The 11,943-nt window shown below is 40.7% G+C and overlaps 1 long non-coding RNA gene across 1 annotated transcript; it reads right to left on the bottom strand.

The window, feature by feature from the left end:
* Positions 1 to 6,075: 6,075 nt before the first annotated feature.
* Positions 6,076 to 11,678, bottom strand: LOC111764278 (uncharacterized). Its single transcript, XR_002796931.3, has 3 exons — positions 11,575 to 11,678; positions 6,563 to 6,673; positions 6,076 to 6,440 (listed from the first exon to the last, which is right to left on the bottom strand). It is a non-coding gene; the product is annotated as an uncharacterized lncRNA (long non-coding RNA).
* Positions 11,679 to 11,943: the final 265 nt, after the last annotated feature.

The raw sequence follows: 11,943 nt of genomic DNA, 5'->3' as shown, positions 1-11,943 counted from the left end.
CTTTCTGATCTGGATGCTTTTTATTTCCTTTCCTTCCCTAATAATCTGGCTAGAACTTCCAGTACAATGTTGAATAACAGTAGTTTCCAGTGGGCATCCTTGTCTTGTTCCTGATTTTAGAAGGAAAGCCTTCAGTATTTTGCCATAGAGTATGATGTTTGCAGTGGGTTTTTGTATATACTCTTATCATGTTGAGGAGGTTTCCTACTATTCCTAGTTTTGTATGTGTTTTTAACAATAAGGAGTGCTGGATTTTGCCTAATGCCTTTTCTACATTAACTGAAAAGATACTTTGGCGTTGTGTTTTTTTTCCCCTTCATTTTGTTAATGTGTATTACATTAATTGATTCCTTATGTTGAAGCAGCCTTGCATACCTAGGATAAATCCCACTTGATCATGGTGTATAATTCTTTTAATGAACTGGTGGATCTGGTTTGCTAGTATTTTGTGAGGATTATTGCATCTTTACTCAGATATTGGTCTGCAGTTTTCTTTTCTTCTAATATCTTTATCTGGCTTTGCTATGAGTGTGATGTTGCCCCTATAGAATGAGTTAGGGAGTACTCTCTTCTCTACAGTTTTTTTTTGGAGAGTTTGAGCAGTATTGGTGTTAATTCTTAGAATATTTGGTAAAATTCCCCTGTGAAGCCTTATGGTACTGGGCTTCTCTTTGTTGAGTGTTTTTTGATGACTAATTCAATCTCTTTACTAATTATTGGTTGGTTGAGATTTTCTGTTTCTTCTTGAGTCAGTATAGGTAGTTTGTGTATTTCTAGAAATTTGTCCATTTCAGTCAAGTTATTTAATTTGTTGGTGTATTGTTTTTCATAATATCCTCTAATAGTTTTTTTTTTTAAATTTCAGTGGGGTAAGTAGTAATGCTCCTACTTCATTTCTGATTTTCGTTATTTGTGTCTCAATTTTATGGATCTTTTCAAAGAAACGACTTTTGGTTTTGTTGATTTGTTGTTGTTTTATTATTTTTTATTCTCTATTTCATGTATCTGTGCATTAATCTTTGTTATTTCCTTCCTTCTGTTTCCTTTGGGTTTAGTTTGCTCTTCTTTTTCTAGTTCTTCCAGTTCTGAGGTTAGGTCTCTGATATGAAATCTTTTTTTAAAAAATATAACCATTTAAAACTATAAATTTTCCTCTCAGCACTGCCTTTGCTACATTCCACAAGTTTTGGTATGTTGTATTTTCATTTTCATTTACCTCAAGCTATTTCCTAATTTCCCTTGTGATTTACTCTTTAATCCATTGTTTGTTTAAGAGTTTGTTGTTTAATTTATATATATTTGTGAATTGCCTATTTTTCCCTCTGTTATTGATGTCTAGCTTCATGCCATTGTGGTCAGAGAAGATACATTTATGATTTCAATATTTTGTAATTTATTGAGAATTGTTTTGTGACCTAAGATATGATCTATCCTGAAGAATGATCCATGAGCCCTCAAGAAGAATATGTTTTCTATTGTGTTGAATGAAGTGTTCTATATATGTCTGTTGTGTCTACTTGCTTTAGAATATCATTCAAGCCTTCTATTTCCTTATTGATCTTCTGTCTAGATGTCCTATCCATTATTTAAAGTGGTGTATTAAACTCTCCAACTATTAATGTAGAAACATCTATTTCTCGCTTCAAATTGGTCTGTATTTGCTTCATATATCTGGGGGCTCTGCTATTAGGTGCATATATATTTTTTAATTTTTATCTCTTATTTTTTCAGTTGACCTCTTTATCAGTATATATAGCATGCTGCTTTTCTCTTGCTACTGTCAGAACTCTCTCACTGTCCTTTCCATTTGACAATATGATTAGTATGTGACAAGGTGTATTAGTCAGCCAAAGGGGTGCTGATGCAAAGTACCAGAAATCTGTTGGCTTTTACAAAGGGTATTTATTTGGGGTAGAAGCTTACAGTTACAAGGCCCGAAAGAGTCCAACTTAAGGTACCATAAGAGGTACTTGCTTACCCAAAGTCTGTTGCCACATGTTGATGCACGCTGGTGGGCGAGGTCTGTGAGGGTTCAGCCTTCCTCTCCCCTCTTAAGACTTTGTGGGCCCAGCTTCTTCCAATCTCAGCTGTAGGCTGGTATAGGGCTTGTCTTTCAGGACTTCTCAGATGCTCTGTTCTCTTCACAAGGTCAGCTGTAAACTATCAGGCAAAGTGTCTCATTTCTCCCTGGGGCTCCAGCATCAAAACCAAGTTCTCTCCTCTGCCGTGTCTTTTTTCTGTGTATCTACTACTACTGTCTACCTCTGTGTGAGAGTCTGTTTTATCAGTCCACCAAGGGGTGGGGACCCAACCTCCATCCCCTAATGATGTGGCTGAATCAAAGCCCTAATCTTAACATAATTTAATCAAAGACATCTCAGCTAGATCTGATACAATCAAAGGGTATCACACCCAGAGGAACAGACCAGTTTACAAACATAATAAAATATCTCTTTTTGGAATTCATTAATAATATCAAACTGCCACATAAGGCCTTTTTCTTCTTCATGTTTACCATGTCTGTTATTCTCTGGGCTACTTGGATGTGCATATTCATGTCTTTTGTTAAGTTTAGGAAGTTTTTGTCATTATTTCTTGGAATATTCCTTCTGCCCCTTTCTCTCTTTCTTCTCATTCTGATACTCCCATAATGCACATATTGGCGCACTTGATGGTGTCCCAGAAGTCTCTTAGGTTATTTTTGCTTTTTATAATTCTCTTTTCTTTCTGCTCCCCAGCCTGACTCATTTCAATTGTCTTATCTTCGAGTTTACTGATTCTTTCTTCTGTCAGCCCCAATCTGCTGTTGAAACCCTCCTGGGAATTTTTCATTTCAATTATTGTGGTCTTCAATCCCAGTAGTTCTGTTTGGTTCCTTTTTCCAATTTTTAGCTCTTTATTGAGATTTTCATGTTCATTTATTATTCTCCTGATATTCTTTAGTTATTTCTCTGTATTTTCCTTCATCTCCTCAAACATATTAAAGATAATTTTTTTTTTCAAGTCTTTGTCCTATATCTCCACAGTCTGACCCTCTTTGTGGATGTTTTCTGGGTTTTTATGCTCTTCCTTTGGACAGGCCATCATTTCCTCTTTCTTTGTCTTATACTCTTTTGTTGCACACTATACATTTTAATATTTTAAAATGTTAACTTCATATTTATTCCCAGAGATGTCTATTTCTTGAGTTTATAAAGAGCTGGTGATATGACAGAGATTTTCTTGAGAGTCAGTACAAACCAAGCAAATCTAAGCAAACAAAACCTTTCACTATCTTTGCAAAATGGCTTTGCATTGGCTGGCGCTCTTAGTCAGAGTTCAGCGCTCCCATCAGGAAGGTCAGCCCAAGGAGAATGCAAAGTACATGGTCCTTCCCGTCTTTCCTGGGCCTGTGCCTTGTCTTGGGTTGCTGGCTAGTGGCCTTGGGAGTTCCCCTCTTTATAGGAGCTTGAGTGCTCCCTCTACTTCCTAGGCAACAGAAATCCCTCTCCCAAGTCTTTCACTGCAAAACTTCAAGCAGTTAAGCCTTTGCCCCAGGCCAGCCATCTCAACTGTTTCTTACACTGCTTTCCTTTTCTCAAGCTGCTTTTGCCTGAATGGCAAATTCTGAGAAGCGAGAACACCAGACAGGAGTTTCCCAAGTCAGTCCATCCCAGCCCAGAATAAGGCCAGGGACCCAAGAGGGAGCACTGGAGGGCTCCAAACTTCCCTGGAGAGGGGATGAGGAAGTGGGGTGCCAGGAGCTTCTTGCATAGCTCACCTTGGAAGTCTTGACTTGGCTCCTGTCTCGCCAATGTAGCTCTTCAACTGCCCTCTACTGCTCTGAGGAAGTTTACCATCTTTAAGACTCCTCCACTGCTTTTGTCTGGGCATGTTGGAACATGATCACCCTCAGAGCCCAAGCCCCCAGCAATCCGAAGTACCTAATCAAAAGCAGTGATCAGCAATCAGTCCTTGCCCATCCGTATCTTGGGGAAGTAGATTTTTTTGTCCCTGTCTGGCACCAGCAAGCTAAGCTAGGGGCTGGACCCCACTACTGCCTGCCACGAGAGTAGGGGGTGGGCACGCATAACTGTCCATGGGGAGAGAGCAATTACTGGTATTTACTTATAATTTATCAGCCTCTTCCTCCCGTAACTAAGAGTTAAAAATTAACAAATGATTATGATTACTGAATCACGATGTAGAGCTTTTTCTTACTTTCTAGTATATTATTGAATAGTCAAAAGTTAATACCTGAAATTACTAAAACTTGCTGAACTGGTCCCAGCCCTTGTTTATACTTACTATTGTGATGGTTATTCCACCCTAGTTCTGGCCCTTGTTCATACTTGCTATTGTAAAGGTAACCATGCCACCTTCCCTTTATGTTTGAATCCATAAAAACCCTAAACTCCTTAGACTCCCTGGAGACAGATTTTTAGGCAGATAGGCCATCTGATCTCCTGCTTCTGCTTAGCAAGAAATTCTTTTCTTCCTTTGAACCCGTGTCTCAGGAACTGGTCATTTGAGCACATCCAGCAGAGAACGCCCCCTGCTCTTGCCCAGGAACATTCCTGCTCTTCCTTGGATGCTGCACAGTGTTATACTGGACTCCAGAGTTTCCAAATAGTTGATTCAGACAGTTCTTACCTGTTTAATAGCTGTTCTGGCAGAGAGACTGATTCCTAGACCTTCCTTCTCTGCCAACTTGTGCAGTTCCCCCCAGGGCTTTTGCTCTGAGAAAGGGGTTTTTATGTCAGGGAAGGGGGTGTTGTACATACAGGGGCTACGTTAGTTGTTGCAAAGCGGGAGAGTCTTAAATCATACAAGCCAGGTGGCCCCTTTCTCTTCTCTTCCTCCATATTGTTTATGCTTCCTAATTTATACATTCCTTCCTATCACCAATGCCACCACCCCTTCCTTTACCTGCCAATGAGCATATGGAAGGAGTGCAGGTCAGAAAACATTGCTTTCTCTAATGCCAGTGATTTGGTAGTCCACTGAGGGAGACAAGAGCTACCAAAACCGCAGAGAGCTCCATGGACTCCACACGAGCTCTCAGTCCAGTGTGAAGTGTGGGTGAAGCTACAACACCCCCGCCTTGAGGTAAGGAAGCTGTTCTGGGATTCAAGAGTTAGCAGCTAAGGTCACTTCCTCACCCACCTGGCAAAACTATTTGCAGTGCCCACAAATTCACATGACTCTCTCAAAGTTCAGTTCACAGAAGTGATTCTTACTTAGGTTGGGACACTGATGTATATGGAAGTGCTGAATGCTCCTACCTCTTCCTCAGCCAGCAGGGAGCAAGGCCTGATGGGCGAGAACACTGCAAGGACCAGCCAACCCAGGCCCCTCTCACAGGGCCTTCCTGCCTCTTGTCACTCAGCTGTCTATTCAGCAAACATTCACTGAGTACTGCCATGGGCTCAGCCATCTACCAGGTCCCTAGGGATACAATGGTGAAGGAGATGTGGCTGCAGCCCTCAAGAGGTCAACATCTGGTAGGGTATAGATACTTTATGCAGACAACTGCACAGACAGACAGATGGTAAGTGTTATTTATGGCAGGAAAAGCTCTAGATACTATGGGAGCACTAAGGAGGAGAATTAGACTCTCTTAAAAGATGCGTTGGTTTCAGTCAACTGAGGAAGAAGGGGGAAAGGCTTCTATGGCAAAGAACAAAGTTTTTGTTCTTGACACAAGAACGAAAACTTCTTTTCAGTCAATATGACAGTCAATATGACAGGAAGGATGGGCTTGTAGGGAAGTGATGGCAGAGAATGAGACTAGACTGGGCTCATTAATTTATGCCAAGGACTGTTTTCGGTGCTGAGAATATAGTGCTGAGCAAAAGAGACAGGTTCCCTGCTTTCATGGAGTTTCCATTCAGTCAGGGGAAACAGACAGTAGGGGGGGAAAAAAAAACACAAATAGAAATATCAGAGAAGTAAATACTTTGCAAGAATTATTATAAGAAGGCATGATAGTGAGTGACAGAGGCAGTACTTTGGGCTGGGGAGTCAAGGGCTTTTCTGAGGAGAGCTGAATGATAAGAAAGAGTTGGCTATCTGGAAACCAGGCATCTCAGGCAGAGGAAACAGCTGTCAAAGTGCCCCTAGTCAACACAGCTGTTTAAGGATGGAGATTTTATTTTATTTTTTTTATTTATTTATTTTTAAAGATTTATTTATTTATTTATTTAATTCCCCTCCCCTCCCCCGGTTGTCTGTTTTCTGTGTCTTTTTGCTGCGTTGTTTCTTTGTCCGCTTCTGTGGCTCTGTTGTCGTCAGCGGCAGGGGAAGTGTGGGCGGCGCCATTCCTGGGCAGGCTGCTCCCTCCTTCGCGCTGGGCGGCTCTCCTTATGGGTGCACTCCTTGCGCGTGGGGTTCCCCTACGCGGGGGACACCCCTGTGTGGCATGGCACTCCTTGCGCGCATCAGCACTGCGCATGGGCCAGCTAAGGATGGAGATTTTAACAGGAGAATTGCTTTACACCCCTCTACAGCCCCAAGAAATAGATATTTACTGTTGCATAACAAATTACCTTAAAATTTAGTAACATGAAACATATAATCTCACATGGTTTCTGAAGATCAGGATTTGGGGAGCAGCTTAGCTGGGTAATTCTGAGTCAGGGTCTCTCATCCTCACCATGTAAGCCTCTACTTACAACATGGCAGCTTGTTTCTCCTAGAGTGATCCAAAAAGAGAAAGCATATCTAAGGCAGTAGCCACAGTCTTTTAACACCTAATCTCAGAAGTGGCACATCATCACTTTTGGTCACCCAGACCAGCCCTGGCAGGATGGTGGGGGGATTCACAAGCGTGTGACCACCAGAAGGCAGCCATCTTGGAGTCTGCCTGCCACAGTTTATCCTCTGGCTCCTACATGCAAAATATACTCTTCCAAGGACCCAAAATTGTCACCAATTACAGCATAAGCTCCAAGTTCAGAATCTCTTCATCTAAATTAAGTCCAAGTGTAGCTGAGCTCCTCAGGTACAGTTCCTTAAATGTGACTACCAAGAACAGTTCCTCTTGACCAGTTAAACTAAAGAAACAAGCTATCTGCCCTCTACACACTCAATATAATGGTAACAAAGGCATAAGATAATGGCTATCTACAGTCCTGTTCAAAAGTGTGTGTGTGGAGGGAATGGTCCATAGCAATTCTGAAATCCAGTCAGGCAAATGGAATAATTCCCCATAATTCTCCATGGCCCTGGGCTTTTCCCTCTGAGGTCTTGGTTATGACTTCTTCCTTTTTCATGAAAGGTAAAGTTTGCAGCTAAGTAGTTTTCTCAGCTTGCTTCTTACTAATAGAATTTGGGAAGTCCAAGGGCCTCATTTCATCCTATATTTCTCTATTTCTTTCAGTTCAACTAGGGATGTTTCTGCATATATATTACTTTTAAAATGTTGTAGTTCTGTGAATTTACTGGGGTCTACTCCTTTAGACAAAAGCCATAACCACAAATCTCTTGGAGATAAGTCCTACTCTACCTTAGTCTTCTGTTGAGAAGGCTAAGGGACAGCACCCTTAAGCTTTCTATTATCTGATTGTGCAATTTAGAGTATTTGTAAGACAAACCCTTAATCTCTTCACAGGGCCTTTGGCCTAACTGAGGTACCTCCTTCCATCTTTCTGAGATCTTAACAAAAGATTTTACAGTCATAACCTCTCTTCATCTTTGATCACATTGGCAGTGCCCAGGACTTGATCACTGCTCAGAAGTCATTTCTTAATTTTAGCATTATCTACTATCTTTTTTTAATTAACAACTTCAAATTCACAAAAATAAAAGAACAGAAAAAGGCAGCTTGACAAGTTATGGAAACATTACTCCTAAAGGCACTTTTAGCTCATCTAATTTCAACTGCTAACTCAGTTGTTCATAAATTCATAAATTCAGGTATTCAGGTATTTGGGTATTCAGAAAGATACACAGATGGACACAGATTAGTTCAATGACATAGTCAAGGTCTCCTTATTAATGAAAAAAAAATGAAGAGAAAAAATGCTTAATCATATTCATATCTCACAAAACCAAACCCAATATTTATTGTTTTATCTTTAGAATTAATATAGTACTAACTTTGTTTTTGCTACAAAAACATTACAATATTTTTGTTATAGTCCATAATTACTTTAATTATATTATTACCACATCCTTAACATGCTGTAGTTAACATTCCTGTATTTATATTATTAACCATAATCCTCATGTACTTCCAAAATCATTGTTTCAATATTATCCTCTAGCTGTCCTCCAACTGACATCAGTTTTCCGAGACTACTCATTTCAGCCACAATCACATCCAAAAAACAGCAGTGTTTGTTACATTCATTATGTTACCTTCAAGTCCAACCATTACCACACATTTGCATTTGCCCTTATTAAACATTCTACATACATCCAACATCCTCTTCCCCTTCTCATCCCACATTCCATCTCCCACCAATCGATGCTTCATAGTCAAACTCCATGAGTCTACTCATTATATTTCTTTTTTCTTTTAAAGATTTATTTATTTATTTATTTCTCTCCCCGTCCCAGTTGTCTGGTTCTCTGTGTCTGTTTGCTGTGTCTTCTTCTTTGTTCGCTTCTGTTGTCAGTGGCACAGGAATCTGTTTCTTTTTGTTGCATCATCTTGTTGTGTCAGCTCTCCATGTGGGTGGCGCCATTCCTGGGCAAGCTGCACTTTCTTTCGCACTGGGCGGCTCTCCTTACGGGGCGCACTCCTTGTGCATGGAGTTCCCCTACGCGGGGGACACTCCTGTGTGGCAGGGCACTCCTTGCGCACATCAGCACTGCGCATGGTCCAGCTCCACACGGGTCAAGGAGGCCTGAGGTTTGAACCGCAGACCTCCCATGTGGTAGGCGGCCGCCCTAACCACTGGGCCAAGTCCACTGCCCTATATTTCATTCATATCAGTGAGACCATACAATATTCATTCTTTTGTGTCTGGCTTATTTCACTTAACATAATATCCTCAAGGTTCCTCCATGTTGTCATGTACTATCCCAATTGATTTCTTCTTACAACGTAATAATATTCCATTGTATGATGATACCACATCTTGTTTATCCATTCGTCAGTTGACAGACACTTAGGCTGTTTCCATCTTTTAGCAATTGTGAATAATGCTACTATAAACATCGGTGTGCAAATATATGTTTGTGTCCTTGCTTTCAGTTCTTCTGAATATATTCCCAGTAGTGGGATTGCTGGATCATATAGCATTCTATATTTAGTTTCCTAAGGAACTGCGATGTCGTCTTCCACAGAGGTTGCACTATTTTACACTCCCACCAACAGGGAAGGAATGTTTCTACTTCTCCACATCCTCTCTAGCACTTGAAGATTTCTTTTCTTTTAATAATGGCCATTCTGTAGGGCATGAGATGATGTCTCATTGTAGTTTTGATCTGCCTTTCCCTAATAGCTAGTGATATTGGATATCTTTTTGTGTGTCTTTTGGCCATTTGTATTTCTTCAGAAAAACATCTGTTCAAATTCTTTTGCCCAGTTTTTAATGGGATTGCTTGTCACTTTGTTGTTAAGTTGTGGATCTCTTTATATAAGATGGAAATCAATCCCTTATCAGATATATGGTTTCTGAAGATTTTTTCCAATTGTGTAGGCTGCCATTTTACTTTCTTGACAAAGTCTTTTGGTGAAAAAGTATTTAATCTGGGGGAATGGATGTGGCTTAAGCAGGTGAACTCCTGTCTCCCATATGGGAGGTCCTGGGTTCGGTTTCTGGTTCCTCCTGAAAAAACAAAAACAAAAAAAACCAAACAAAACAAAAGATAAAACCAACTCAGGGAAGCCAGTGTGGTTCAGTGGTTGAGCATTGGCTTCCCACATATGAGGTCCCAGGTTCAATCCTTAACCCTGGAACTTAAAAAAAAAAAAAATTTAATTTTGAGGCAGTCCCATTGATCTATTTTTTCTTTTGTTGCTTGTGCTTTGGGTATAAGGCCCAAAACACCAGCACCAACCACAAGACCTTGAAGATGTTTCCTTACATTTTCTTCCAAGAGTTTTATGGTTCTAATCTTTATATTTGTCCTTGATCCATTTTAAATTAACTTCTATATACGGTGTGAGATAAGCGTCCTCTTTTTTTCGTTTAGATCTAGATATTCAATTTTCATAGCACCATTTGTTGAATAAGCTATTCTGACCCAGCGGAATGGTTTTGAAAGCCTTGTCAAATATCACTTAACCACAGATGTAAAGGTATGTTTCTGAACTTTCGATTCTTTTCCATTGGTCAATCTGCCTATCTTTATGCCAGTACCATGCTGTTTTTACCAATGTAGCTAGATAATATGCTTTAAAGTCTGGAAGTGAGAGTTCTCCAACTTTGTTCTTCTTTTTAAAGATATTTTTGGCTATTTGGGGACCTTTACCCTTCCAGATAAATCTGATAATTGGCTTTTCCAATTCTATAAAGAAGGATATTGGAATTTTTATAAGGATTGTGTTAAATCTGTAGACCAGTTTGGGTAAAATTGACATCTTAATGATATTTAGTTTTCTATCCAACCCATAACATGAATATTCCTGAATATTTGATTCTTTTACTTGCTATTATAAATGGAATTTTTTTCTGACTTCCTCCTCAGATTGCTCATTAGTAAAAACACTTGATTTTTGTGTATTAATCTTGTATCCCACCACTTTGCTGAAATTGTCTATAAGTTCTATAGTTTTATTGTAGATTTTGTGGGATTTTCTAAGTGTAAGATCATATCATTAGCAAATAATGAAAATTTTACTTCTTCCTTTCCCATTTGGGTGCCTTTTATTTTTTTTTCTAGCCTAATTGCTCTAGTTAGAACTTCTGAAACTTTATTAAATAACAATGGAGAGAGTGGGTATCCTTGTCTTGTTCCTGACCTCAGAAAGAAAGCTTTCAGTCTTTCACCATTAAGTACACTGTTAGCTTTCAAATTGTTCTTTATGCTCACACAGTGTCACCTTAATATCCTTTATCTTTGATCATATTTTCCTTCATCTCCTTAAATTGACTAAGGAGGTTTGTTTGAACATCATGTATTAGTTGTCTTAATCCTGAGACTCATCTAGATGCTTGGCTTGCTCTTTGGGGCCATATCTTCTTGTTTCTTAGTATTGGCTATTGTTTTTTGTTGATACCTAGCCATCTGCTTATCTTTGGCGATTTTGCCCTGTTGATCAACTTCCCTCTATTGCCTAGGTTTTATTTCACAGCTATTCTTTGATTTTTAGTTTAATTTTTTTCTAAAACTTTAACATCGCCGTGTTTAAGGAGTCGAAACTGTGGCGGGGAGCTGCTAGTGGGGCCCGCCCGGTCGGGGAGAGAACGGGAGAGACCGGCCTGGAATCCCCCCCGTGCCCGGCTGGCAGCAAATGGCACTCCCCGGCAGGCCCTCCCGTGGAGATCAGCCCTTCCATTTCCACTGCTTCTTCCGAGCTAGCGAGTTATCGCAGGTACACTCACGGAAGAGGAACCCCAGGCGGCCTTCCCGCACCCGCCCTCCTTCCGGGGAGGAATCTGCCCTCGCCGCCCCGCGTGGGCGCTCGGCTGCAGGTCTTACCCGAGCTGCCGGCATCGCGCGGGGGACGGCTCCAGCTGCAGGGGTGTCCGCTCAGGCTTTTCCCTTTGGTCTTTCCGTCTCTGTGACCCCAGTCCCTCCTGGAGCATGCGTGTGGCAGTTTCTCGGCCTGCAGGGGTCCCCAAAGCGGCTCCCTCGGACTACTTTTTTGCCTTCCCTCCTATTTCGCAGGAGAGCTGCCGCCTGCCTGAGCTACTCTGATGCCGTCCTCAGCATTGCCTGTATTTGAAGAGAATTTTCCAAACTAATAAGTTCTGGCTCCTTTTTGCTCAGCATTTCTTTATTTAACTTATACCTTCTTTCTCACAATTTACAATAAGCAGCAAGTACAAACTGGTTGGCACCTTCAAC

This window comes from Dasypus novemcinctus, chromosome 13 (assembly GCF_030445035.2).
Source record: "Dasypus novemcinctus isolate mDasNov1 chromosome 13, mDasNov1.1.hap2, whole genome shotgun sequence".
NCBI classification, from domain to species: Eukaryota; Metazoa; Chordata; class Mammalia; order Cingulata; family Dasypodidae; genus Dasypus; species Dasypus novemcinctus.
The sequence above is the reverse complement of the archived record's forward strand: the minus strand, read 5'-3'. Positions and strand labels throughout refer to the sequence as shown.